At 39.1% G+C, this 6,287-nt stretch overlaps 1 long non-coding RNA gene across 1 annotated transcript; it reads left to right on the top strand.

The window, feature by feature from the left end:
- The first annotated feature begins 1,110 nt into the window (after positions 1 to 1,110).
- Positions 1,111 to 6,085, top strand: LOC116095491. Its single transcript, XR_004120615.1, has 2 exons — positions 1,111 to 1,483; positions 5,862 to 6,085. It is a non-coding gene; the product is annotated as an uncharacterized LOC116095491 (long non-coding RNA).
- The last annotated feature ends 202 nt before the right edge of the window (positions 6,086 to 6,287 follow it).

Raw genomic sequence — 6,287 nt, 5'->3', positions numbered from 1 at the left:
CACTTTTTTTTTTTTCCCTTCCTCGCAAAGGTCTCTTTTCTCTTCTCTTCCTGTCCAAATATTTCAAATTTCCGCGCCTTAAATAACAGCCTCCTTTTATTTAGCTAGTTTCCTCAGCAAGTTTGGCCGCTGTCTGGTCTCTGCCCCTCTATGGACCAGAGATGCCTCTCGCACCTCTGTGCCTCCTGCAGCCCCCACATCACCCCATGATCAGCGCGCTGCACAGAGCGTGCCCGCACGAGCCACAGCCTCTGCCCTTCGCGGCCTCGCTTGACCTGGCTGTCCTGGGCACCCGGAGCCACGGAGGCTGCCCCCAGCCCAGTCGGGAACCGGCCTGTCTCCCAGCCCAATTTTCCTCCCTGAGCTTTAGGATGCTTCCAGCTCGGGGCTTAGAAGCCCACAGCCCTGAGGCAGCGAAAGGCAAAGGGCCGAAGGAGAGTTATAAAGAAGGCGGGTGGCGGCTGCCCGAGCCAGTCCCCTGCCGCGGGTAACCTTGGAGGCGCCCTCCAGTGAGTGTGGTCGGGGCGATCGTGGCTAGCCAGAGCACGAGGAGGGGCGCGAGGAGGGAGCTAGGAGCTGGGAAAGGGGAGCCGGTCCCCCCAGAGCCCCGGGAGTTGTGGGCGACCACGGCAGGCAGCTCCCGGTGCTGGCCCTCGGGTAGCCCTCCCGCTGGGTAGAATTGGCCCCCGGGCTGCGGCCGGAGGGCGGTGCGCGAGCTAGGGCGAGCAGGCCGGTGAGCGCCTGGTTGTCCGCGGAGGTGAGCTGGCGGCGGGGAGCCGCGGGCGCGCTGCTGCCACTCGGTGCCCTACTCCAAAGCTAGCTTTCCTTTCCTCCCCTGGCGATGACAGCTGAGGACAGCCGGGCTTCCCAGCCTGGCGTCCAACTGCTAAGGAGACAAATTCTTTTCTGGCTTTTTACCGTCTTGGACTGTTCGCAAAACTGCCCCATGGTTTTGCTTTTCCTCCGTAATATACTGGACATCCGGAACCGAAAATGCACCTTCATTCAAAAGGACCCCAGCCTGAACGGTGACCTTCAGGGCTGGGGTGTGCAGAACACCTAGGAGTATGCTTTTTGTGGTTTTATTTTTTTCCTTTTTTCCCCCCAATCTTCAGCGGTGCCTCAAAAGAACCCCCCTTTCTCTCAACCCCCAGATCTGGATCTAGACTTGGTAAATTAAGATTCCATGGAAATATTTTGCCATCTGTGTGGAGACACTGTTGGGACTTTAGGTGTTAGGATGTGGTTTTGGAATTTTCTGTGTTGTCTTTAATTCTCAGCAGACATTAAAAAAAAACAGCTTGGTCTCGGCCAGCAAGTGAGCAAAGGTTATCCCTGCTACCACAGCACCTGCAAAAGCACAAGTGGAACTCACATATTTTGCTTTCCATGTTCTAAAATGGATTCTGAGCCGTCCAGAGAAATCAGCACATAGAAGGAGGGGAACCTGAGAACGGAGGTGTACATATTAAAAATTACACAGGTACTGTACTAAAACTGTCTCACCTAATCTCTGTGTGTTTCTGTCTCGCTGATCAAAGCAGAATTTCAACTTAGGCCTGCTCAATAATTTTATATACAGCCTTTTTTCTCTTCCCTCACACTCCATTCCCCAGCCCCCCTTACCCCCCAAAACAAAACAACCAGCCAAAAACAGCAGCTCTTTGGGGGAGGAAGTAAGAAACCACTAATTTCTGGCCAACTACACTTCATGTCTTCTGAGTACTAAGAAGAAATCCTACTTTCAACCAGTCTAGGGAAGAAATCATTTACCAGAAGCACAATATTTAATTGGTATAATTATAATGATATTGTCTTTTTTTTTACATACAAATAATGGAGTTTTTGTAGTTGCTAAGTAAAAACCCAGACTTCTTCCTGGAAATATTTGGACGTGGAGGCTTCTGCTCTTACTATTTCATCAGTACAGCGAGTCTCTTAGAAAAGTCTGGAACTTTTATCTTAGCCATGTAGAGAGCAGTATCATGTTGGCAGATTTTGTTTCTGTGCCTTTGTTTTTCAAATTAGTCACATAAATAGTGAAAGTTCCATATAAAGGCAAACTATCCCAACATCTTTTGATGTTGGATTTTTAACTTAGAAATGCAACTAAACTATCAACCATGTTAAAATACTGTCCACTTCCCTGATCCTGCTCAGCATACTGTGTACACTTGCTGGGGGTGGGGGGAGAAGGTCTGTAATGAGTTTTAAATGTCTGCTTTGGAAACACAACTTCCTAAAATTAAAAAAGAAAAAACAAGCTTTCTGGTCTCCAGGAACAGTTCTACCAGTTGGCACTTCATGAACAGCCAGTGTCAGTGTCTTCTCTCACAAATTCAGAACCACCAGACTGCATAATTGAGGTCCTTTTTGAACCCAAATAATTCCTATCCTATAGCTTTCTTCTTAGATAGTTTCATTGAGAAAAATGGATGCCCCTCACTGATGTGCTTACAGTTAGACACTTTGGACCAAACTTTATGGGCCACTTAAAAATGACATGCATTTCTTCCTTTGTCAAGGTATGGAACAGATCTGAATAAATATAATCATCTTAAAGAGCTAGAACAATTAATTTGCTGATCAATAGTAATCTTACCCTGTGGTGATGATTCACAGTAAAATAAAAACACTCATGTATTAGGACAAGTGGTCAAATTATTAAATTGAGCAGCATCTGGTGATAGTCAGCCACATACTGCCCTATGCCTCAGTGTTTAAATGAGCAGTAGTAGGTGTTGTAATGTGGTTTTTCTTTACTTCTTATGTTGTATTCCTCAAGAGAGAAGAGTTGATCATCTCTGTCTCTTCTTCAATGCTAAGTAAAACATAACTGGGAAAAGTATTTTTTAAAAATCATTTTACTCTACTAGCACCATAATTTTCCTTGTCTGAGCTTTAAAGCAAACCCCCCTTCTTCTCTCTTTCATTTTTTTCCCTTCACATTTTGGGCAATGAAAAACAACAACAAAAAGACAGCATGTAGGTAGAGGCCCATATTTAAAAAAAAATCCCTTCTTCCTCAGCTGTCTCTTTCCCCATTGCTAAAAATTATCTGAACTTTAAAAATTATACTCAGTGATGCAAAAAGGTAGTTGTTATTCCCACAACCACAAATTTACCCTGGGCCTATGCGTAAAAGCCTCGGTCTGTATTTTATCAGAAGTAAAGGTAAAAATAAAGAAGTCTGGACACTGAGTTAGAGCAATCATTTATTTGTGTCTTGAATTAAGTTGGAATGCAGAAAGTACTTAATATTTTACATATGCTACTAATTTTTTTGTCATAAAATCAAGATCTTGGAACATCTTGGATGTAACTTGTTTTTCAAAACGATTCAATACATCTTAATCTGGCATATTGAGAAAATGCTGATTATCTTAATAGATAAAAATTTAAGGTGAGGCAAGTGGGGTCTCTGTCAATTCAAGATCAGCTTAGTCTATATAATGAGACCCTGTCTCAAAAAAGTTAAGTTGTTAATAATAATGGGGAAATATGCAAACAGGACTTCAGTATCAAGGCCCAGTTGCTTTTAAAAAGAAATTATTCCTGCAGGTAAGTCATGTACTTTAATTGTATGCTTAATGCTTTATAGCTACATTTTCTACTTCCAAGTATTCTCTTTAAGCACACAGTACTGAGCAGACAATTAAAACAATGCTTTTTAGTTGTGTCCTACATGGATATTTTTATGTGTATGTGTATTGACATTGAGATATTTCTTAACAAAATTTTACATGGACATTTTGAACAAAAATACCAATTCACTTCAGAATACTTTTTAAAGATGTCATATGAGCTATGATTTTTTTTTTCACTGTAGGTGAGCTCATTTTTACTGATGATCCAGGGGAAGGGTATAAGTTAAAATCTTAGAACTGAAAACATTGAACAGGTCCTACTTGTGCTTGTCATTATTTAAAATTCGTGTCATGGGGCAAGTATATAACAAGCTATTTAACATTTACAGTTAAGAAATTTCAAATGCAAAACTAGAATCTTGATAATGACAAGAGGACAAATAGATATTTTAAATATTTTAGATAGACATAGCCATAGATTAAATATTAATTACACAAAAGGGGAAGTTTGATAAGGAACCTAAAAGCGAGGACAAAGGGTGATTAGTAAACATATTTGTCCAAGAGTAAAAACATAAGGCAAATAATAGCAGTGTTTTTATTGCATCACTGTAATAAATATAAGCAAAGTTAATTTTCTTATATGGACAGTTTTCCAGTTTCCTATGAAATTTTCTACTGTTTGCATTTGAATAATGTTTCAAAGAAACACTGTTATTACAGTCATATCTGTAAATTACATATAATTTTTTCTTACATATAAAAAGCATTTATTCTGTCCCAAGCTAGCAAGATCAGCACCATTCTGAAAGGCTTCGTGGATGTAGTTGGGCATCTGGTGTAGACTTAGGGCCTGTTCTGTGTGAGGCCAGCATAAGGCCACATGGGAGAGATCACTGAACTGGCTAAAGGCTGGCTAATTTGTTTTAAAATAATCAAAATGGCTCCGAGCTAGTACAGAGTGTCCACAGTTGTTGAAATATACCATGTATCTACCAGAAAAGCAATGAGCTGAATACAAAGAGTATCAAAAGAAAAAAAAGTATTTCAGTTCAAGTAAGACTTAACTAGTGCCACAAGGAAAAATATTAAGATGATAATATAATAGAAAATTATATGTAGCACTATGAGCTAAATCCCAATGATTGAAATTCTGTTTAAAGGGCTTAGAATTTTAGCCTGTTTAAAAGATTGAAAATGTATGCTTCTTCAAACATGTGGCTATTATCTATAAAAATATTAACTCATTCATACTCTGATCTTTTTTTTTCTTGATCATGAGATTCTATTGAAAGACCTTGTAGCATTATGTAAGGCCAGCAAATGAAGTTTCTGATTACCAACATAACAGAATTTTAAAAATCAGTGCTCTCTAGGGGCAATAATGTCTCAAAATAAAAGGATGGAAGTGGTACACATTTTTTTTAAGCAGAAAAGATTAAACAGAGGATCAAGGTAAATGTTTTTATGTCATTTCTATCCCAAAGTATATTTTTTATCATTATTTTGAATTTAAATATATATATAATTTAAACAAGAGATAATATCTGTTTATAATGAGGATTTTCTACTTAGCAACAGAATATACTGAAGAAAAATAAGATCAAAGTATTAGACATAAAAAACAACCTCCAGAAGGACAATGACATTAAATCAACTAACAGAAAAGTCACCTCTCACAAATTCATCTATTAATGTGAGGGAAGGGATTTCTGAGGAAAACTATTTAAATCTCCTTCCATTAGTTTAAAGATTACTGGAAAGCAGCATGAATATCTAGAACCGAAACTCAGCACTCTCTGTGTAGGTCTCTGATAGCAATTTTTCTGAAAGATTTCTGGGGTTGTTTCAATGTAAGTGTGCATATATTAGCATTTGGAAAAAGTTCTCCATAAAACCTTGAACTATACAGAATTTTGTCATCATTTTCAGACTAGTAAATTATGTACACATACATAGACATAAACAGTGTAGGATAAATATCTTTTCTTTTTAAGTCTTAATGTATTTGCTTATTCATTTGGTTTATATTTTAATGAGACAAAAGAAACACATAAGTAAGTTGTGAATATTTATTTTGCATCTGCATTTCCTTGTTTAATATTCATAACTCCTTCAAGGCAAGGATTGGTTTGGGCCTCCTTTTTAAAAAAAATCCCGTTCTACCAATCAAGAAACTCAGAATTGATAGAAAGTGAGCACTTGTCTGTAGACACAAGCTGGTAACTTAAAAATGGCACAAGGATTCAAACTTGTATCTTTTTTTCCTGCCAGATGGAAATATTTTCATCAAATTGGCACAAATCGGTCAAGAGGATAATCATGTATCATGAACTCATCAACATGGTCATCTAATAGGCTTAAGCTGTATTGGCTTCTATATTTGAACACTGGGAGAAACAACCCCTCATTTTTCATGTTCTTGTAAAGAGCAGCAAAATGTGTACAAAGATCCTACCCCTCAGTGAGCCCTTAATAAACCACAAGCAAGAGAGAAACGCATGGGTTTTTTGGTTTGTATGCTTTTGTTCTGAGAATTACTTTGTAGGTCAGGCTGGCCTGAACTCATGACAATCCTCTTGCCTCTGTTCCCAAGGTTACAGGGTTATAGGTATGAGCCAGCGCTGCCAACTAGGAAATCCATTCTTGACCTCAAGGGACTTAAGAACTATTTGGTTAAATAAAGTTTCTATATGGCAT

This window comes from Mastomys coucha, unplaced genomic scaffold (genome assembly GCF_008632895.1).
Source record: "Mastomys coucha isolate ucsf_1 unplaced genomic scaffold, UCSF_Mcou_1 pScaffold18, whole genome shotgun sequence".
NCBI classification, from domain to species: domain Eukaryota; kingdom Metazoa; phylum Chordata; class Mammalia; order Rodentia; family Muridae; genus Mastomys; species Mastomys coucha.
The sequence above is the reverse complement of the archived record's forward strand: the minus strand, read 5'-3'. Positions and strand labels throughout refer to the sequence as shown.